Genomic DNA, 24,012 nt, shown 5'->3' with positions numbered 1-24,012 from the left:
GAGGCCCCACCTTTGGCGAGCCGGCCACGCTCTGGATGCGGCAGGTGTCAGCCACCCAGCTGCTCCAAGGGTCTCCCTCGCCCCTGCGCTCAGGCTCTCTAGCCTTCCTACGGGTTCTGATGCGCACGCATACGGGGTCTTCTCTCTCGTAAGATTCGAAAGAGAAAGAGGAATAGGAAAGAACGTTTATCCAGCGCCCGCTTCGTGCCTGGCCCTTTCCTGGCCCCTTCTCAATCAGCTCACTGCTGGCTAAACACAGCAGGCTGTCCGGGTGTTTGCTGAAGCCCCCGCACCTGCTCTGCCTGTAGACGACACCTCCTGGGCACAGGGACAACCTCGAGGGCCCCGTGGGCTGTAACCAACAGGCGTGGGGCACTCACTGCGGCCTCCAGGCCCTGTGTGGGCTGCTCAGGAGGAAGCGAGCTGGGAGAGGTGGGAGTTCACAGGGTGTATTCCCAACACACTGGAATTAGGCGTTAGACATTCAGAAGTGATCACTACTGGCTGACATTGCGTCACTTTATTCAACATATGTCCTCGTCTGTAAAGAGTTAAACATTAACTTTCAAGCATTTTTTTCCTTGTTGTGTTACTTATTTTTAAAAAGTATTATTAGTAAAGTTAAAAACAAAGTCAATACAGATGTAGAAGAGAAAAGGTAACAATTTCCCTTCAAAACCTCCCAATCCCGTTCCACAGAAGGAAATAACGTCAGCAGTCTACGTGTGTGATCTGCATTATCACCATACATACACAGAATTTTAAGGGGGAGATTTGGGAAGAGAGGGTTATACGGTGGGATCATACCCACATATTACTCTGTAACTATCTTGTTTACTTTAATAATACTGCAAATACAGTCCTCGACGGGTTTTATATACATTGTTCCCTAGTTGAAAGTCACATGCTATTTCATAGTATGGCTATATAGTATTTTAGTTAACTATTTTTCTATTGATTAATATTGAGGTAATTTCTAGTTTGGGGCCATTGTAAGTAATGCTGCAGCAGCATCTTTGATCAGATGTCCGGAGGTATTGATGCTTTTATTTCTGCAGGATATAAAAGAGGGATTGCACAATCAAAGGGTGCATGTGTTTTTCCAATTAATTAATTTATTTATTTATGGCTGCGTTGGGTCTTTGTTGCTGCACGCAGGCTTTCTCTAGTTGGCGGAGAGTGCGGGCTACTCTTCGTTGAGGTGCGTGGGCTTCTCATTGCAGTGGCTTCTCTTGTTGCGGTGCACGGGCTTCAGTAGTTGTAGCACGCGGGCTCAGTACTTGTGGCTCACGGAGTCTAGAGCACAGGCTCAGTAGTTGTGGCGCACGGGCTTAGATGCTCTGCAGCATGTGAGATCTTCCTGGACCAGGGATTGAACCCGTGTCCCCTGCATTGGCATGCGGATTCTTAACCACTGCACCACCAGGGAAGTCCCAAAGAGTACCTGTGTTTTTAATTTGAATAGATTTCAGGTTACTTTCTGAAATGATTGTGACCATTAACACATAGCAGGATATAAGAGTGCCCACTTCCTGACATTTCTCCAACTTAGCTGCTCATTGCTCCTTTCAATTTTTGAATATCTGAAATACATAGAGAACTTGATTGAAAAATAAAGACATTATAGTGTTAGTTAACGCAGAGTAAAATCAAGTAGTAGAAAAAGATTATTAGGACCTAAATAATATAATCATAAAACTGACTTAACAGTGCTATACATACAAATGTATATGTGTATATATGTACACAGTGGAAAACAACATTCCCTTGAGATTGTCCCTGTGCTCAGGAGGTGTTGTCTACAGGCGGAGCAGGTGCGGAGGGTTTCAGCAAACACCTGGACAGCTTGCTGTGTTTAGCAAGCAGTGAGGTGATTGTAAACTGCCCAGGAAAGGGTCAGGCATGAAGCAGGTACTGGATCAATGTTCATTCCTATTCCTCTTTCTATTTCAAATCTCACAGGAGGAGTGAGAAGACCTCTTATGCTTGTGCATCAGAACATGTACAAAGGAAAGAGAGTGGCAGATACATGAACACAGGAAGGGAGGGTGGGGAAAGCTCTGAAAAGTTTGCTCTAGCTGAAGCCCTGGGCAGTAATGGACAGAAACTGAACTTAGAGCTATGGGTGAGGCTCCATCTAGTGGCTGCTCCTGGGAGAGCAGGCTGTGATTCCAGGAGCAATTTGCAAGGAATTCAGCGGTGTTCCCATTTCTTCCTTCCACAATGCTCTTGAGAAGCAAGAGTTCTTTTATTCCAAAACAACCATTCTTAACATTTTGTTAAATTTACTTCCAGATTTCACTCTATAAACAAATTTTATGTACTTAACATAGTTATGATCATGCCATCTATAGAGGCTTTAATTTTCCAAGATTTCACATCCTGCACTTTGTTTCTTTAAAGCTCTTTTAAGTTGAGAAATACAGAATCATACAGAAAAGCATAGTACACAAATGTGTAGATAATATATTTCTGTGAAACAAACCCTGAGTAACCTCCACCTGAGTCAAGAAACACCACACGACTACCCTTCCCGCTCCAAGAATCCTTCCTCCTAACTGGCCCTAGTCTCTCTGCCAACTTCTATGATATTCACTTCCTTGCCTTCATGATAATTTTACTGCTTAACTTGTACCTCCAAACGATGTAGTTTATTTTTGCCTATTTTTGGACTTTACATAAATACAACCATATGTATTCCTTTAAACCTTAGCCATTCTGTTTGCTCTAATTATGTTAAGACTCATCCTTGTGGTGTGCATCTAAAGTTCTTTTATTTTCATCATTAGGTACAATGACCTTAAATCAGCATACCACAATGTGTGTATCAGTCAGCTGTTGCTGCTACGACAGTTTGTGCCCAGGTGCCTACTGCACGTGCACATGCATTTCTGTTGGGTACACCTCCTAGGAGTGAAATGGCTGGGTCCTTGGGGCATGCATATCTTCAGCTTTACTACACACTGCCAAATATTATTCCAAAGTGATTGTGCCAGTTTACACTCCCTCTGTAAGAGTTTCCTTTGCCCCATATTCTCATTAACATTTGCTTGATATTGTCAAGCAATTTTAGCCATTCTGCTCGGTGGGTAGAGGTAACTCACTGTGGTCCTAATTTGTATTTCCCCAATGTCTAAAGAGGCTAAGCACCCTTTAAATGCTTTCTGACAATTTGGATATTCTCTTTGGGGCTGTGTCTGACCTAATCTCTTGTCCATTTGTCAATGAGGTTGTCTTTTTCTTACTGATTGTACATATTCTGGATACAATTGCGTTGTTGGTTAATGTGCCACCGATATCATTTTCCACTCCATGGCTTGTCTTTTTCTTTCTTTGGTGGTATCTCTTGCTGAACAGAAGTTCTTAATTTTAATGTTTTCAAGTGTATGCATCTACTCTCTACCCCCAGGTCATGACTAGAATCCCCTAAATTACCTTTTTTTAAAGCTTTCATGGACTTGTTTTTTACATTTTGGTCTCTGAGATGTCTAAAACTGACCTTTGTGTTCCATTGGCCTGTCTGTCCATCCCTGTGCCAGTTCAGAGTCTTCATCACTGTAGCTGTATATACTGTTGCTGTCCAGGTGACCACATCCTCTCGCCTTGTTCTTTTTCAATTTGATAAATATTTATTGAACACCAGCTGTGGGCCAGGCAATATTCTAGGCACTAGCATTGAAGAATCTATAAAGATCTCTGTCCTCAAGAGAAGGGCAGGTGTGGTGAGAGTGAATAAATAGTTGGGTAAATAAGATTATTTCAGATATTGAGAAGACTATAAAAAATGAAATGTAATTAAGAAATTGAAAAGGTTAATGGGATGGGGGCTCCCTTGGCTTAGAAGTTTGGAGTCTAACATTAGAACCTCTCAGGTGGCCCTCTCAAGTCCAGCCTAACTTCTCAGTGTCCTGGAAGAATTCCCTCACCTACAGACAGCCATATCATTTAGCCCTCCACAATGTTGCCTTACACTGGGGAGATCATAGCATACTTGTGTGTGTTTGTATGATGGAGAACAGGAGGAAGCAGTCCTCGGGTGTAAAAGGTGCTGTTTACATGTAGAGATTTCTTCCCTTTTCAATTTCAGGTGCAGGGGCAAAGAACTTATGATTCCAGGGAAAGCAAGTTCTAGCATCTTATTGATAATATTACTTGTACATAGATTGGTTTGTACTCCTGGCTACGGGGGCTTAGAAGGAAACCAAGATCAAGGGGGAGCAAGAAGAGAAATAGCTGTGGGAGGGTGAGAGGAACAGGGGAACCTAGAAATTTAGAACACCTGTGCATGTTTTGTTCCCCACGCTGTTACTTACTAACTCTGAACCTTGGAATAAGACCACATCAGGACTCAGTTTCCTTAAATATAAGGATGGGACTAGGTGATCTCTTAGGTCTCTGCTAGGTATAGCATCAACTTTATGAATGAATGCTGGGTAGTTTTCCTGACCTTCACCCGTACTCTTCTCTGACTGGGGTAGCAAGGATCCAAGGTGCTGTTTCTACTTAGAGATTTTAAATGAGGGTGGCGGGAGTACATTGTGAACATTTTCTAACCTTGAAAAATCTTTTGTTCTAAATTCTAAAATTTATATGGAGAGGCACAGGCCCTAGAATAACTGAAACGATTTTGAAAAAACATAATAAAGTGAGAGGAATCTGCCTACTCAATATTAGTCAAGGCTACTCTATACAGTAATCAAGACATTGTGGTATTGGGGGAGGGATAGACACATAGATCACTAGAAAAGAGTAGAGAACCCCAAAACAGACCAACACAAATATACTCAACTGGTTTCCAGGTGAAACAGCAATTCAGTGGAAGAACAACAGTCTTTTCAACAAACAGTGCTAAGGCATTTGGACATTCATGGGGAAAAAAAACTCAACCTAAACCTCACACTTTATTCAAAAACAACTTAAAATTAATTAATCACACATTTAAATGTAAAACATAACACTATATAGTTTTTAGAACAGGAGAAAAATCTTTGGGTCTAGAAGATAGTAAAGAGTACATCCATAATGGAAAAAAATGATAAATTGGACTACATCAAAATCAAAATACTTTTGCTCTGCAAAGACTCTGGTAGGAGGATGAAAAGATAAACTACACATTGGAGGGACTTTATTTGCCAACCACGTATGCAACAAAAGAGTAGTTCTAGAATGTAAAAGAACTCTCAAAACTCAACAGTAAAAATACAAACAGTCCAACTAGAAAACAGACAAAAGACATTTCATCAAAGAGGATATACAGATGGCAAATGTGCACATCAAAAGATGACTGACATCGTTAACCATCAAAGAAATGCAAATTTAAAACACAATCAGAATGATTAAAATAAAAATATATCCGAATTCCAAATACTGGTAAGGATGTGAAGAAACTGAGTATCTTGCCTATTTCTGGTAGGAATGTGAAACAGTATAGTTACTCTGGAAAAAGGTCTGGCAGTTTATTATGAAACTACACCTGGGTTTATCATATGACCCAGCAATTGCACCCTCGTGTGTTTGTCTCAGGGAAATGAAACTTAGTTTACACATAAACCTAATACATAAATGTTCATAGCAGCTTTGTTCATAATAGCCCTAAACTGGAAACAACCCAGATATCCTTCTATGGGTGGATGGTTAACAAAGTGTGGTACATCCATATCATGGAATAATATTATAATATAGTATAGTAGTAGTATTCCGTGGTATGAATAATAGTGAACTATTGGTTCATGCAACAATTTCAATGGATCTTCAGGGAATTACAATGAGCAGGAAAAAAGACAATACCAAAAGGTTATATATTATAGGAACCCATCCATATAACATTCTTAAAATGAAAAAAATAAAGAGATGACGAATGTATTAGTCATTGCCAGAGGTTAGAGGAGAGCCAAGCGGGTGAGGTTATAAAAGGATCCCGAAGTGATGCCACTGTTCTGTATCTTGACTGTGGTGGTGGATACTTGAACCTACATGTGTGATAAAACTGCGTAGAACTAAATATACCACACACACACACACACACAGAGGCACACACACACACACATGCACACACAGGCACACACACAAATAACTGCGAAGGAAACAGGGAAATCTAAGATCTGTTGGTTGTATCCATGTCTCATCCTGGTTGTGATACTGAAGTGTACCATTGTGAGAATCTGAGTACAAAGTACACAGGATCTCTCTGTAGTATTTCTTACATCTGCATGAGTATCTACAATTATATCAAAATTCAAAGTTTAATTAGAGAAAAACATTTATATCATTAGTTTAATAGCTGCGTGGTATTCATTTATATGTACGCATCATAACTGCTAACCAATTTTCTACTGTTTTGAACAGTTAGGTTGTTTACAACTTTTTAAATAATGCCACATTGAACATCCTTGTAAATAAGCTTTGGGGAATGCTTTATTCTCCCTTTTTTTGAGGGTAGGGGTTTTTTGCCTTTTACTTTTAAAAAGTTATCAAAATTATGCATGCACATAGTTATAAAATGGTGCTAAGATAGTGCTTCTTAAAGTTTAAAGTGCATCTAGATCACCTGGGCTCTGTTGGGATACGGGTTCTGACCAGGTGTATGGGCGAGACCTGAGGACGCAGTTCTAACCAGCTTCCAAGTGATGTGACACTGCTGACCCCCTCCACCCCCAACTCGGAATAATGAAGGGTTAGAAGACTTCCTTTGAAAACAAGACAGCCACTTGGCTCGTCCCTCCCCCACCTAGAGACAATCAAGTTAGGTTTTAATAATAATTTTAAACTGCTGTTTTGAGTTATTATTTAAGATGTTATCTATTAACCTCCAGTCATGGTAGTCATGAAGAGTCAGCATCTCGAATTCCGTCCCCTCTGCATTCCCATCCTCCTAATATCTTTCCCACTTTATGGCTAAATCAGCAGCAAATGTTTATATCATTGTGGGTGTGAAAATATTATTCAATGTAAAGCCAAGTAGTGGACTATAGTGACACTTCTTTTGTTTTTTTTCTGGAGTTAATAATGGTTGCATTTTTCAAATGTGTGATTTCCTGTAAGTCTGTCCTTAAATTTAACTCTCTCTCAGATCATCTATAACCCATTTTCCAAATGTTCAAACATGTCAGTATTCTATCAAGTCTCTCCTTTCTCCTAGAGGCCTTCCTCCTGAAACACTCTGACCTACTGCTGTAATTCGGATGACTTGTTCTCCAGGAATTCTGCATAACTTTCTTCTCTGATTTCCTGTTTCTTGGATCCTGTGTCTACCTTTACTCCTATATTGTGCTCAAAAGTATCTCCCTGTAGCTTCCTAAGAAAAAGTACATAGGAGGTATAGATGTAGAATTTTTCACATGTCTAAAAAAAAAACGTTTTTTTTTAAAACTTTTATACTTGGTGGATAGTTGGGGTTTGTGTAGAACTCCAGGTTGCAGTTACTCTTCAAAAACTTGAAGACATTGCTTCACTGTGCTCTAGTATCGAATGCTGCTGGTGAGAAGTATCATGATGGTGTTCCCAGCCATTTGTGTATGGTTGGGTTTTTTTTTTAATTTAGAAGCTTTTAGGGGTTTCTCTTTTATCTCTGTTGTTGTTAAATATCTTATTGATAATCCCGGATGTGAGTTTCTTTTTATTCACTGTTTTATTATATTCAACCTTTTTATTCACTGATTTATTATACTCAACCTTTACTACTGGGAAAAATATGTATTATTTACTTGATAATTTCCTTCCCTCCTTTCCCCCTGGAATTCCTGTAGGAAGTTGTAACTCCTTGACAAGGCTCTAATACTCTTCCCATTTCCACATTCCCTCTCATCATCTTTGATTGATTTATTTATTTTGGAAAGATTTTCTCAAGTTTATTTCCAACCCTCCTATTGAATTTTTCCATTGTTCATTGTTCTCTAATTTTATTTTGTGATAAAAAAGGCTTTTTTCTGATTATATTAATTATCCATTCTCATTAAAAGGATTCCAACAAGGCATAAAAATATAGAGAACGTAAAAAATTCTCTGTAGGTTAGTATTCAGAATATACAAAGAGCTCATACAACTCAAAATCAAAGAAACAAACAACCCAATCAAAAAATGGGCAGAAGATATAAATAGACATTTCTCCAAAGAAGACATACAGATGACCAACAGGCACAAGAAAAATGCTCAACATCACTAATTATTAGAGAAATGCAGATCAAAACCACAATGAGGTATCACTTCACACCCGTGTAAACTCATATGCTGTTGGTGGGAATGTAAATTGGTGCAGCCACTATGGAAAACAGTATGGCTGTTCCTTAAAAAATTAAAATAGAGTTGCCATGTGATCCAGCAATCCCACTCCTGGACATATATCCAAAGAAAACTCTAATTCAAAAAGATACATGCACCCCAGTGTTCAGAGCAGCACTATTTACAATAGCCAAGATGTGGAAACAACCCAAGTGCCCATCAACAGACGATTGGTTTAAAAAGATACGGTATAGATATGCAATGGAATATTACTCAGCCATAAGAAAGAATGAAATATTGCCATTTGCAGCAACATGGATGGACCTAGAGAATATCACACTAAGTGAAGTAAGTCAGATAGAGAAAGGCAAGTACTATATGATATCACTTATATGTGGAATCTAAAAATAATACAACTGAATCTATATACAAAACAGAAACAGACTCACAGACATAGAAAACAAATTTATGGTTACCAAAGGGGAAAGGGAGTTGGGGGGAGGGATAAATTAGGAGTATGGGATTACCAGATACAAACTACTATGCATAAAATAGATAAATAACAAGGATTTACTGTATAGCACAGGGAACTATATTCAACATCTTGTAATAACCTATAATGGAAAATAATCTGAAAAAAATATATGTATATATAAGTGAATCACTTTGCTGTACACCTGAAACTAACACAATATTGTAAACCAACTACACTTCAATAATAATTTTTTTTAAAGCCCTGTAGTCGTATGCCTTTGTGGTAGCCAACCTAACATTTAGGTGACCATCATTTTATTCTTCCTTTCATACAAACACACTGTAGCAAAGCCACACATACAATTTGATATAAACAGAATCTCATTTGTGTTGTTTTATCACAGATGCTCTTCCTGCCCTCCTCCCACCTCAGTGTCACCGCACAGTGGCCTCCCTTAGCATGTGCCTACCACCTAGTGAATGGCATCTAGATTTTCTCCATAGTCTTATAATCATAAACAGATGCATATACATGTGTACATGCATACACACCTATACTAACACCACAGACGCCCTTTCTGTGTCTTATACTCACCGCCTGACAACATTCACATTCATGGAAATATCTCCACAGTACTTGTAGTTCTAAGTAATAGCTGCATAATATTCCATGGTGTAAGTGTATCAAACTTTGCTCCTCATTTCACCTGTAGATAGCTACACACTTTTTTTCCAGTTCCTGGAAGCTACAAATATTGATTTAGTAAACCCCATTTTACATATAACCCTACAGATTGGTATATTTTAGTGAATACAGTCTCAGGAATGGCATTGCCAACGATTATAAGAATTTTAATAGGTTCCAGATTGCCTTCCAAAAAGGCCATAATAATTCATATTTCCAGTAGCTTTTTATATTTCTCCTCAGCTCCATCAGTAATGAGCATTATAATCTTATAATTCTTGGTTTTGGTTTGATATTGCTGCTTATGTTTTCAATTCTTATTTTGATTCAATTTTTTTTAGCACATATTTATTTAACTAGAGTTGCTTTTTCTTATTCCCTCTTATTCTTTTTTAAACTTTAATTTTAAAATAATTATAGAGTCACAGGAAGTTGAAAATTAATACAGAGAAGTCCAGTGTTCCCTTTACCCAGTTCCCCAAAGGTAACATCTTACATAACTACAGAACGACATCAAAGCCAGGAACTGACATTGGAAAGAACGTGTGTGTGTGTGCTTCTGTGCCATTTTATCACATATGTAGATTCATGTGACAACCACCACCAGCCAGATACATACTATTCCACCAGCCTCATGCTACTACCCTCTGCAGTCAAAACTTCCTTCCCCTCCCCAAACCAATTTCAACCACTAATCTGATCTCCATCTCTATGATTTTGTCATTTCAAAAATGTTACCTTTTGAGATTTGCTTTTTTCACTCAGCATAAATCCAGTGATTTTCATTGACTTGTGTGTATCCATTCCTTTTTATTGCTGAGTACCATTCCATGGAACGGCTTTACCATATTTTCCTTAACCAATTACCTGTTGAAGGACATTTGGGTCATTTCCAGTTTGGGGCTATCACAAATAAAGCTCCTATAAAGATTTTTGAACAGGTTTTTTGGTGGACAAAGGTTTTCATTCCTCTGGGGTAAATGCCCCAACAGTGTGACTGCTGAGTTGTATGGTAAGTATATGTTTAGTTTTTTAAGAAAGTGCCAATTTTTTTCCAGAGTGGCTGTACCATTTTACATTCCCACCATCAATATATGAGAGATCTGGTTTTCTGCATCCTTGCCAACATTTGAAATTTTAGATGTATTTCATTTTAACTGTACTAATAAGCGTGTCATGATCTCATGATTCTGACATACATTCCATGAGGGCTAGTGATGTTGAACATTTTTCATGTACTTGTTCACTGTCTTAGCTCGGGCTGCTATAACAAAATACCACAAACTCCAGCTTAAAAAACAACAGAAATTTATTTCTCGCAGTTCTGGAGGCCAGGAAGTCCAAGATCGAGGTGTTAGCAGATTCAGTGTCTGGTGAGAACTCTCTTCCTAGACAGCCTCTTCACTGTAATGTCACATGGCAGGAGAGGGAAGGGAGCTCTCTGGGGCCTCTTTTATTAGGGCACTAATCTCATTCAAGAGGGCTCTACCCTCATGGCCTAATTACCTCCAAAGGCCCCATATCCTTTATACCATCACCTTAGGGGGTTAGGATTTCAACGTGTGAATTTGGGGGGACACAAATATTCAGCCTATAGCATTTGCCATACCCATATATCTTCCTCAGTGAAATGTCTTTTCATGGTTTTGCTCATTCTCTAATTGAATTGTTGATTTTTACAGTGGAGTTTTGAGAGTTCTTTTTTATGAGATATATTGGACATATAACATTGTGTAAGTTTAAGGTGTACAACATGTTGATTTGATAGAATTATATTATATATTATAAATTGCATTTTATATTGCAATATGATTACCACTGTTAGCTAGCATCTCTATCATGTCACATAATTTTCATTTCTTTTTTGTTGTGATAACATTTAAGATCTAATCCCTTAGCAACTTTGCAATTTATAATGCGGTATTGTTGACTAGAATCACTATGCTGTGCATTAGATCTCTAGGACTTGTTCATCTTCTAGTTGCAAGTTTGTACCCTTAAACAAAATCTCCAAAATTACCCTGCCCCCTACCCCCTGGTAACCACTATTCTACTCTCTGATTCTACAAGTTCAGCTTTTTTAGATTCCACATGTGACTGATATCATACCGTGTTTGTCTTTCTCTGTCTCACTTATCTCACTTACCCTAATGCCCTCAAGGTCCATCCGTGTTGTCGGAAATGGCAGGATGTCCTTCTTTCTCGTGGCTGAAATATATACCACATCTTCTTTATCCATTCATTCATTGATGGACACTTAAGTTGTTTCCATATCTTGGCTATTATGAATAATGCTGTCAAACATGGGAGTGCAGATATCTCTTTGATATCCTATTTCCATACCCTTTGGCTATATACCCAGAAGTGGGATTGCTGAATCATATGGTAGTTCTACTTTTAATTTTTTGAGCAACCTCTATATTATTTTTCATAGTAGCTGAACCAATTTACATTCCCACCAATAGTGCACAAGGGTTCCCTTTTCTTCACAACCTTACCAACACTTGTTATCTCTTATCTTCTTGATGACAGCTACTCTGATAGGTGTGAGGTTATATCTCACTGTGGTTTTGATTTACATTTCCCTGATGATTAGTGATGTTGAGCATCTCTTCATGTACCTGTTGTCCACTTGTATGTCTTCTTTGGAAAAAATATCTGTTCAGTTCCTCTGCTTATTTTTCAATCAAATTGTTTGGTTCTTTGGTTACTGAGTTGTGTGAATTCTTTATATATTTTTGATATTAACTCCTTATCCATTATATGGTCTGCAGATATTTCTACTCTTTTGTAGGTTATCTTTTCATTTAGTTGATTGGGTTTTTTGTTTGTATGTTTTTGCTGTGCAAAAGCTTTTTAATTTGATGTAGCCCACTTGCTGACTTTTGCTTCTGTTGCTTATGCTTTTGGTGTCATATCCAAAAATCATTACCAAGACCAATGTCAAGGAGCTTCTTCTTTGTTTTCTAGAAGTTTTACTGTATTCAGACTTATGTATTTTTGTTTTTTGGGTTTTTTTTCCCCTCACAGCTCTGGAGTCTGGGAAATCTAAGATCAAAGTGCCAGCCCATTCAGTTTTTGGTGAGGGCTCTCTTCCTGGTTTGCAGGCAGTCACCTTTCCAGTCTTATGTTTATGTGTTTAATCCATTTCAAGTTAATTTTGTGAGTAGTGTAAGATGGGGTCCAATTTCATTCTTCTGCATGTGGTTATTTAGTTTTCTAGATAGATATCCTTTCTTGAAGTGTATCAGGGTAATTCTGGCCTTGTAAAATGAATTTGTAAGTATTCTCTCTTCTTCAATTTTTTGGAAAGTTTAAGAAGAATTGGCATTAATTCTTATTTAAATGTTTGGTAGAATTCTCCGTTGAGACCAACTGGCTGTGAGCTCTTTTGTGTTGGGAAATATATGATTTGGTCTGTTCAGATTTTCTATTTCTTCATGATTCAGTCTTGGTAGGTTGTATGATTCTAGGAATTTATCCATTTTCTCTAGGTTATTCAATTGGTCACATATAACTGTCAATAGTAGTCTCTGATGATCCTTTGTATTTCTGTGGTATCACCTGTAATGTCAACTCTTTCATTTCTGATTATATTTATTTGAGTCTTTTCTCTTTATTTCCTAGTTAGTCTAGCTAAAGTTTTGTCAATTTTGTTTATCTTTTCTAAAAAATAACTTAGTTTCATGACCTTTTCTATTGTTTTTCTGGGCTCCATTTCATTTATTTATGCTCTGATCTTTGTTATTTCCTTCCTTCTGATAATTTGGGCTCAGTTTGTTGTTGTTCTTTTTCTGGTTCCTTGAGGTATAAAGTTATGTTGTTTATTTGAGATCTTTTTTCTTATTGTAGGTATTTATCACTGTAAATTTCCCTCTAAGAACTGCTTTTGCTGCATCCCCTAGGTTTTGGTGTATTGTGTTCCATTTTCATTTCTTTCAGGTATTTTTATTTCAATTTTTATTTCTTCTTTGACCCATTTGTTGTTCGGGACTGTGTTTAATTTCCATATACTGATATTTTTAAATTTTTCAGTTTTCCTTCTGTCATTGATTTCTAGTCAAACTATTGTCTAGAAAGATATCTGGTAATATTTCAATCTTCTTAAATTTCCTAAGACTTTTTTGTGACTTATCTTATGATCTATCCTGGACAATGTTCTGTGTGTGCTTGAGAGCAATGTGTATTCTGCTGCCATTGGATGGAATGTTATGAATATGTTTGTTTGATCTATTTGGTCTAAAGTATAGTTCAAGTCCAACATTTTCTTATTGATATTCTGGATGACCTATCTATTGTTTAAAGTAGGATACTGGAGTCTCCTACTATTGTATTATTTTCTACTTCTCCCTTCAGATATGTTACTTATAGCCTTAGTATATTTAGCTACTCCAGCGTTGGGTGCTTTATACTTATGACTGTTATATCTTCTTCATGAATTGAGCCTTTACCATTATAAAATGACCTTCTTTACCTCTTATTACAATTTTTAGCTTAAAGTTTATTTTGTCTGATATAAGTATAGCTACCCTGCTCTCTTTTGATTTCCACGTGCATGGAATATCTTTTTTCATCCCTTCTCTTTGAGCCTATGTGACCTTAAATCTGATTGAGTCTCTTGTAAGCAGCATATATTTCTTTCTTTTTTAATCCATTCAGCCACTCTCTGCCTTCTGATTAGAGAATTTAATCCATTTACATTTAGAGTATTTACTGATAGGAAAGGACTTATTAATCCCATTTTGTTAATTGCTTCCTGGCTGTTTTGTAGTTCCTTTGTTCCTTTCTTCCTCTCTTTCTGCCTTCCTTTGTGAATGGATGATTTTTCATAGTGGTATGCTTTGATTCCCTTCTCTTTATCTTTTTTGCATCTACTATAGGTTTTTGCTCTGAGGTTAACATGAGGCTTACATAAAACATCTTATAGGTAAAACATTCTCTTCTATGCTGATAACAACTTCAATCATATACAAAAACCCTACGCTTTTATTCACTCCCTCTTTATGTTTTTGATGTCATAATTTACTTATTTTTATATTGTATTTTTATTAACAAATTATTGTAACTTTAGTTAATTTTAATACTCTTGTCCTTTAACTTTTATACTGGATTTAAATGGTTAGTGCACCACAATATTACAGTATTAGAGTATTCTGAATTTGACTATATCTTTAACTTTACCAGTTGAAGTGTACCAGTGTGTTGTACATTTTCATATGTTTTCATGTTACTAATTAGCATCCTTTCATTTCAGCTTGTGGAATTCCTTTCTACATTTCTTGTAAGGCAGGTCTAGTGTTGATCAATTCCCTCAGCTTTTGTTTTTTGTGGGAAAGTCTTTATCTCTCCTTCATTTCTGAAGGATAACTTTGCCAGGTAGAGTATTCTTGCTTGGCAGTTTTTTACTTTCAACACTTTGAATATATCATCCCACACTCTTCTGGCCTATAAAGTTTCTGCTGAGAAATCCGCTAGTAGCCTTATGGTGGTTCCCTTGTAAGTTACAAGCTTCTTTTCTCTTGCTTCTTTTAAGATTCTCTCTTTGTCTTTGATTTTTAACAGTTTTGTTATAATGTGTCTTGGAGAGGATCTATTTAAGTTGATTTTGTTTGGTGACTTGTAAGGTTCATGAACTTGACTATCCAAATCTTTCCCTATATTTGGGGAATTCTCGGCCATTATTTCTTTAAATAAGCTTTCTGCCCCCACTCTCCCTCTCTTCTCCTTTTGGAACTCCAATAATTCACAAATTGGTTCTTTTGAGGTATCTGATGGATCATATAGTTTTCCTTCACTCTCTTTCACTCTTTTTTCTTTGTTCTCCTCTAACTGGATAATTTCAGAGTTCCTGTCTTCTGTCTCCCAGATTCTTTCTTCTGCTTGATCCATCCTGCTGTTGATGCTTTCTATTGCATTTTTCATTTCATACGTTGTATTTTCCACTCGGAATTTCTGTTTGGTCCTTTTAATTTTTTTAGATATAACTGACATACAACATTATATTAGTTTCAGATGTACAACATAATGATTCAGTATGTGTATATATTGTGAAATGATCACCACAATAAGTCTAATTAACATCTGTCACCATACATAGTTACAGAATTTTTTTTCTTGCCATGGGAACTTTTAAGATCTACTCTCTTAGCAACTTTCAAACATGCAATACAGTATTATTAACTGTAATTGCCCTGGTGTATATTATATCCCCATGGCTTATTTATTTTATAGCTGGAAGTTTGTACCTTCTGACTCCCTTCACTTCTTTCACCCACCTCTCCATCCCCCATTTCTGGCTACCACCAATCTGTTCTCTGTATCTATGAGCTTTTGTTTTTAGATTCTACATATAAGTGAGATCATGAAATAAATCATAAATCTTTCTATGTCTGACTTATTTTGAAAACTTCGTATAATGCATTCAAGGTCCATCTATGTTGTCACAAATTGCAAGATTTCATTCTATCTTATGGCTGAATAATATTCCATTGTGTATATATATACCACATTTTCTTTATCCATTCATATATCAATGACACTTTGGTTGTTTCTATATCTTGGCTATTGTAAATAATGCTGCAGTGAACACAAGGGTGCATGTATCTTTTCAAGTTAGTAATTTCATTTTCTTCTAATACCCAGAGGTGGAATTTCTGGTTCAGATGGTAGTTCTAATTTTAATTTTTTGAGGAACTTCTATACTGTTTTCTGTAGTGACTGTACAAGTTTACATTTCCACCAACAGTGCACAAGGGTTCCCTTTTCTCCACAACCTTGCCAACACTTGTTATTTCTCATCTTTTTGATGATTCTGACAGGTGTGAGATGATATCTCATTGTGGTGTGGATTTGCATTTCCCTGATGATTAGTCTGTTGAGCATCTTTTCGTGTACCTGCTGGCCATCTGTATGTCTTCTTTGGAAAAGTGTATATTCAGGCCTTTAATCAAATTGTTGTTGGGTTTTTTTGTTTGTTTTTTGTTTTTGAACTGTATGAGTTCTTTATATATTTTGGATATTAACCCCTTATCCAGTATATTATTTGCAAATACTTTCTCCCATTCAATAGGTTATCTTTTCATTTTGTTGATGGTTTCCTTTGCTGTGCAGAAACTTTATAGTTTGATATAATCCCACTTGTTAATTTCTGCTTTTGTTCCTTTGCGTTTGGTGTAAAATCCACAAAACTCTTCACCAAAACCATTGTCAAGGAGCTTACTGCTTATGTTTTCTTCTAGGAGTTTTATGGTTTCAGGTTGTACATTCAAGTCTTTAATCCATTTTGAGTTGATTTTTGTGTATGGTGCAAGATATTCTTTTGCATGTGGATGTCCAGTTTCCCAACACCATTTATTGAAGAGACTGTCCACCCCACCATATATTCTTGGCTCCTTTGTCATAAATTAATTGCTCATACATGAGTGAGTTTATTTCTGAGCTTTCTATTCTGTTCCATTGATCTATGTGTCTGTTTTTATGTCACTAATGTTTTGATTACAATACTTTGTAATATAGTTTGAACTTAGGAAGCACAATGCCTCCAGCTTTGTTCTTCTTTCTCAAAATTGCTTTGTCTATTTGGGGTCTTTTGTGGTTCCACACAAATTTTAGGATTATTTGTGCTATGTGTGTGAAAAAAGCTATTGGAAATTTGATAGGTATTGCATTGAAACTGTAGATTGCTATAAGTAGTGTGGCCATTTTAACAATATTAGTTCTTCTAATCCACGAGCACAAAACATCTTAACATTTATTTGTGACATTTATTGTCTTTGATTTCATTCATCAAAGTCTTATAGTTTTCAGTGAACAAGTCTTTCATCTTCTTAGTTATATTTATCCCTAGGTATTTTATTCTTTTGATGCAATTGTAAATAAGATCGTTTTCTTAATTTCTCTTCCTGATAGTTTGTTATTAGTGTATAGAAATGCAACATATTTCTGTATATTTTGTATCCTGCAACTTTACTGAATTCATTTATTAGTTCTAAAAGTTTTTTGGGGGAGTCTTTAGGGTTTTATATATATAACATCAACTCATCAGCAAATATGACAGTTTTACTTCTTCCTTTCCAATTTGAATGCCTTTTATTTCTTTTTCCTGCCTAATTTCTGTGGCTAGGACTTCCAATACTATGTTGAATAAAAGTGATACAAGTGGGCATCTTTGTCTTGTTCCTGATCTTAGAGGAAAAGCTTTCAACTTTTCACCATTGAATGTGATGTTTGCTGTGGGCTTGTAATAGATGGTCTTTATTATGTTGAGGTATGTTCCCTCTATACCCACTTTGTTGAGAGTTGTTTGGTTCTTTTTTTAATTAATGATTTTTATCTTTGTTTAAACTTCTCATTTTGTTCGTGTATTGTTTTCTTGATTTTGTTGAATTATATTTCTGTGTTTTCCTGGGGCTCATTGCGTTTCCTTAAAAACTATTTTGAATCTTTATCAGGTAAATTGCAGACTTCTATGTCTTTGGGATAGGTGACTGGAATATTACTGTGATCTTTGGTGGTGTCATGATTCCTTGATTTTTCATGTTCCTTGATTTTTTGTGTTGCTGTCTTCAAATTGAAGTAGCAGTCTCCTCCTCCAGTCTTTTCTAACTGCCCTCAGGAGAGAAATACCTGCTGTCAGGCCTGCTAGTGATTCTGAGGCTTTCTCAGACCTTCTGTGAACATACCTGTTCCATGCTTCTACTCCCTCTTCTGGAAGATTTCTTAAGTTTTTATGCCTTTTGATCCTGCAAAGCACCAGCTGGTGTGACAGTCTCCCTTTTGTTTTCTACAAGGTGGCACTAAAACTCAAATTTGTGTTTTCTTCCAGACCTACAGATTCAGGCTGGTTTTACTCAGGTGCTCACTAGCCAGCCACTTTTTCCATCCTTTTTATTTCAGCCTACCTATATCATTATATTTGAAATGAGTTTCTTATAGCTCGCATATAGTTGGTTGTGTTTTTTAATCCATTTTGCCCTTCTCTGTTTTTAATTGATCTTTTTATATATACTATTTACCATTTATATTTAAAGTAATTGTTAGGGCTTAAGTCTGCCCTTTTTTCATTTTTTTGTTTCATATTTATCATTTCTGTGTTCTTTTTCTGCAGTCATATACATTATTTGAGTACTTTTTAGAATTCCATTTTTATGTATTATAGCTTATTTGAGTCTCTTTTTATAATTTTTTTAGTGGTTGCTTTAGGTATTACATTGTACATATACAACTTATCACAGTCTACTGGTGTGGACACTACCAGTTCAAGTGAAATGTAGAAACCTTACCTCCCTTTAAATCCCTTTACCTTACCCTGTTTATAATTGTCTTAAATATTTCCTCTAAATAGATTGAGAACTATATCAGACAATGTTATAATTTTTGCTTTGAGCATCAAACATAATTTAGAAATCTCAAGAGGAGAAGGAATGTCTGTTGTTTTTACCCATATTTTTACTCTTTACATTGTCCTTTTTTTCCTGATGTTTGTTGCAAGATGCTTTCTTTTATCATCTGTTTCAAAACTTCCTTTAGTCATTTTTTAAAGGTTTATCTGATGGCAACAAATTCTCTCAGTTTCCTTCCTCTGAGAGTGTCTTGATTTTTTCCTTCATTCCTGAAGAACATTTTCACTGGATATAGGATTATGCATTAACAATTTTTTTCTTGATGAGTGACTCTTGAAAACTGTTGGGCCACTTCTTTCTGGTCTTCATGGTTTCTGATGATGTCATTTAAATTGCTTTTACCTTACAGGAAAGGTGTCTTTTCTATCTCGCTGCTTTCAACGTTTGTCTTTTTTGTCCTTAGATTTCAGAAGTTTGATTATGAAGTTTCTTCATGTAGATTTCTTTGAGTTTGTCTAATTTCAGATCTGTAGTTTTATGTCTTTTGCCAAATTTTGGAAATTTTTGACTATTATTTCTTTGACTACATTTTCACCCCCACTTACTTTCTTCTCTCTTTTTTGGATTCCAGTACCCTAGTGTTTGATCTTTCTCTATCTTTCACAGGTCCTTGAGCCTTTTTTTTTTTTCAGCTGTTTTCTCTTTTTTGTTTATATTGTGTAATTTCTATTGTTGTATCTTCAAGTTCAGTGATCCTCTGTCCTCTCCATTCTCCCATGAGCCCATTCATTGAATTTTTTAATTTCAGTTATTGCATTTTTCAGTTTTATAATTTCTAGTTAGTTATTCTTTATATCTTCTATTTTATTGTTAAGATTTTCTATTTTCTGAGCTCTTCTATTTTTTCATTTGTTTCAAGAGTATTTGTATTTCTTGTTGAAACATTTTTGATGGCTACTTTAAAATCTTTGTCAGATAATTCCAGCATCTTCTCAGTGTTGGCATCTGTTGACTGTTTTTTCTTATTCAAGTTGAGATTTTCTCCAATCCTGGTATGACTAGTGAATTTCTGTTTTGTTCTGGATATTTGGGGTAGTATGGTTTGAGTCACTGTATCTTATTTAAATCTTCTGTTTTGCAGACCACTTCTAACACCACGCCAGTGGGGAAAAGTGGGCACTGCCTCATTACTGCCAGGTGTAGGTGAAATCCCAGGTTCCTTTTTTGGCCTCTATTGACAACCTGTTGCAGGAAGGGGTGTCTCATTACTGATGGGTGGGAACAGGAGTTGAGGTTCTCTACTATAACTCCACTGACACCTCCATGGTTCAGAGGGAGACTTGTTAATGCTTCCCATGGGGTAGGAAGACTTTGTTAATGCTAGGTGGTGGTGAAAGTCCTGGCTTTCTACTAGGTCTCCTCCTACATCACCCCAATGGGGCAGGGGAGGGATGCATCACTGCCCTGGATGGAAGACACCATGGGAGAGAGCCCCATTACCACTGGAAGGGGATCAACATCCCAGCTACCCTCTAGGCCTTCCTGACACCATTTGGGTGGGAGAGAATTGTGCCTCATTATAGTTAGATGAGGTCAGAAGTTCCCACTCATGCTTTGGTGAGGAAGGCAGGGAATGAGGGGATGTTGCATGCTAGAGTAGGGCAGTTCTTATCTAAAAGTTTTCTGTCTTGCTAGTCTGCTCCTCTGGGTAGAGAAAGCAGGCTTTTGTTGGGACTTTATGCCTGTGCCTAGTGGTATTTCCAGGTTGCAAGATTCTGCAGGACCTATATATGAGGTATATATAAGTGGAATATATGACGCAAAGAAAACTTAGGGAACTCACTGGTGTGTTGTTCCTTGCATTCTAGGATCCCTAGCTGGTGTACCTTCTTCTCTCTACCATTCAGAGTCTTCATATTTTTGTTTCATATATAATGTCTCAAGATTTTAGCTGTACTTAGTGGGACAAATAGGGAGAAGTATGTCAGCCAGTCTGCTATCCCAGAATCTGGATCCTCTTGTTTAATTATTCAAAACTGTAAGTGTCTGGTGTTTTAAGTTGGCTGGCAATTTGAGGAGGAGAGAGGGGAAATGAAAAAGCGAGTATGCATAGTAACTAGGCTGAACCTGCTAGGAGAGGTTACCTGAGGGCCACACTTTCACACACAGACTTTAAACCAAAACCTCTGTATGTTTCCCTAGGACTTGCCCCTGTCCTGCATAGTCTCTGATAACTCCTTTCCTTTAGCTAGCATCCTATGCTGGGCTAAATAATTTGCCCTTTCTGCATCAACTTACCCTGTGATATACAGTAGGTCCTTGTTGTTTATCTGTTTTATGTATACAATAGTGGTGTGTATCTGTTAATCTGAAATCCCTAGTTTATCCCCTGCCCCTTTCCCATTTGGTAACCATGTTTGTTTTCTATGTCTGTGAGTCTATTTCTGTTTTGTAAATAAGTTCATTTGTACCATTTTTTAGATTCCACATATGAGTGATATCATATGGTATTTCTTTCTCTGTCTGACTTACTTCACTTAGTATGATAATCTCTAGGACCATCCATATACCATCTACTTTTAATCTATGTAAAGAAAGCTTATGCATTTATATGTCTTTATCACCTGGAGAGCTGGGACTCTGTTTTGTACATCTTCAAGTTCCCATTGCTTAAAAAATTCCATGGCAGCAAGCTTCGTTCTCTTCTCTGCTGAATCTCTAGCATTTGCAGTGCTGTCTGGCATATACCATGTGCTCAAGAAAGGCTTGAGAAAGTCAGGAAGTTGACTACCTATTGGAACTTTTCTTTATTCTGAAAATTCTCATTTCATAAGACAATGTATACGTATCTTGCACTGTGTGGTAATGGATTTTGATCTGCCTTGCCTGTGTTGGCTGATGGAATGACATTAAACACATTAGGAGAGCACCTTGTTCATTTGTGGGTAACAAGGTTACTTTACTGGGATGCAAGCTGAATAAACTGAATCTGTGTTGCCCAACACTACAAAGAGAATTTGTAGAAATTTCTCCCAATAAAAATGAAAAAAGCCTCCCCAAAATAATGAAAAATCATAGAATGAGTTTAATGCTAAGTAGTATTTTTGTAGTGACGTTCTCAGGTGGGATCAGAAAACAAATCATTCCGAAGAGATAGGACTCCATCACTACCTCAGCCATCTCAGCCCTGTCTACTTATTAACAAAAACAATAATATTGGCTACTATATATTGATGTATTGAATGTGTGACAGGCATTATACTATGTGTTTTATGTGTACTATCTCATTTAATTCTCATAACATTTCTGAGAGTATTAGTATTCCCATTTTACAGATGAAGAAACAAAAGGGGATTAAGGAAACTTACTTGCCCAAAGTCACACTGCTGGTAAGAGCCAGAGCCAGGATTCAAACTCAGCTTACCTAACCCCAAAGTCTGTTCCCTGACCCTCCACCCTAGGACACACAGGAGCACCAGAACAGCCTGATCACCTTGCCTCTCTCTTATTTGCCTGTCTCTCTAGCACACTGATTCTCAATCGGAGAATTCCATTGCATCGGAATTCCCTAAGTGGGCATTTCCCACCCCCAGAATTTCTAATCTGCAAGTCTTGACGGGGTTTAGAAGTCTGCAGCTCTAGCAAGTTCCCAGGAGTAGGAGTTACCTGTTGCTGTAGAACCAGCTGACTAAGCTTGGGCTCATGGTCTCTCACAGGGCTGTAGTCACTGTGTTGGCAGGGGCTGTGCTCAGCTCAAGGTCGGACTGCAGGATGTCTTGCTTCCACACTCGCTCAGGTGGCTGTTGACAGGCCTCAGATCCCCGCTGGCTGTTGTCTAGAGACATCAGTTCCTTGCCACGTGAGCCTTTCCATGGCCCTGTTCACAGTATGTCATCTGGCTTCTCCCAGAGCAAGGGGTCCATGAGAGGCACCCCCAAATGGAAGCCACAACCTTATTATGACCTAATATTGGAAGTGACATCCCGTCACTTCTTCCAAAGTCTATTCATTAGAAGTGAGTCACTATGTCCAGCTCACATTCAAGGGGAGGAGCTCATAAAAGAGCCTCCATCAAGGTGATGAAGTCTTTCGATGGCCATCTTAGAGGCTGCCCACCATACTGGGTGCTGCTGGTGGTTTTACAAATACTGCTCTAAATAATGGCCTTAGAACAAAGACCTTTTTTCCTGAGAAAATCAAAGTTCCTTGGTGAGTAAATGGATATATTGCCCTAGTAGCACCCCCAAGGTGGAGAAATTGGAAGGGAGGAGAGCTCTTTTCCATCAGAAAGGCAAAAGGACACTTAGGACACCATTCACCAGCCATAATTCTCTCTAAAGGCCCATAACCAAGCTATGAAAATGATAATGTTCTAAAATTCTGATAAAGAAAAAGTTGAGGATAAAACTATCACTGATGGCATCAAGAGGTCCCAGCCAACAACTCCGGTACAAGTTGGCAGAAACCTAGGGGATGGTGCATTGAAAAAGTCCAAGTTTTCTTTTGTTTGAAAATAAATGAGCTCGTCTCTAGTGGCAGTAAGCGCGTTCCTGTGGAAGCCCCAGCTTGAGGGTGGCTTGGCTTCCTTCCAGGCAGCTCTATGTCATTTACTCACTGAAAGCCTTAGGAGGACAGCTTCTTTATGTACTGTACATAAAATGCACACAGAGAGTCTCACATAAAGATGTGCTCATTAACATCCATTCCCTCTGTGGGGACTTTGAGAGTTATAAACGAGTCTAAAGTGTGGTCCTTGCTTAGTTATGGAGTTGTTATTTCCATCTATGAAACAACAGGAATTTTTACAATGTAGAAGCGTGAAAAGGACGTGGGATTTAGAATCAGAAGAATACAGCTGACCCTTAACAACACGGGGGTGAGGAGCATCTACCCTCTGTGCAGTGGAACATCTAAATATACAGTAACTTAACAGTCAGCCCTCTGTATCTACAGTTACGCATCCAGAGATTCAACCATCCATGGATCCTATTTGCTATTGAAAATAATCTGCAAGTGGACCCATGCAGTTCAAACTCATGTTGTTCAAGGGTCAACTGTATAATGACGCACAGAGCTGTGTGAACTCAGGCAATCACTTAAGCTCTCTGAGTTTCTATTACCTTATTTATAGGATATGGATAATATGCCAGCTGCTTCTAGCTCACAGTGGAGTTGAGGGGAGGGAACTAAGTAAAAGCACTTTTTAAACTTAGAGTAATATTTGGGTGCTAAAAAAAATACACAGTGATTCTCGACTTTGGATACATATTAGAATCACCTGGCAAGCTTTGACAA

The 24,012-nt window shown here is 37.4% G+C and overlaps 1 protein-coding gene across 2 annotated transcripts in view; it reads left to right on the top strand.

Moving 5' to 3' along the window:
- ARHGEF4 (Rho guanine nucleotide exchange factor 4) overlaps positions 1–24,012 on the top strand; it is a 269,860-nt gene that overhangs the window by 127,501 nt on the left and 118,347 nt on the right. The gene's annotated exons all lie outside the window — the stretch shown is intronic.

The sequence above is a fragment of the Balaenoptera ricei genome, chromosome 7, assembly GCF_028023285.1.
Source record: "Balaenoptera ricei isolate mBalRic1 chromosome 7, mBalRic1.hap2, whole genome shotgun sequence".
Lineage (NCBI taxonomy): Eukaryota > Metazoa > Chordata > Mammalia > Artiodactyla > Balaenopteridae > Balaenoptera > Balaenoptera ricei.
The sequence above is the reverse complement of the archived record's forward strand: the minus strand, read 5'-3'. Positions and strand labels throughout refer to the sequence as shown.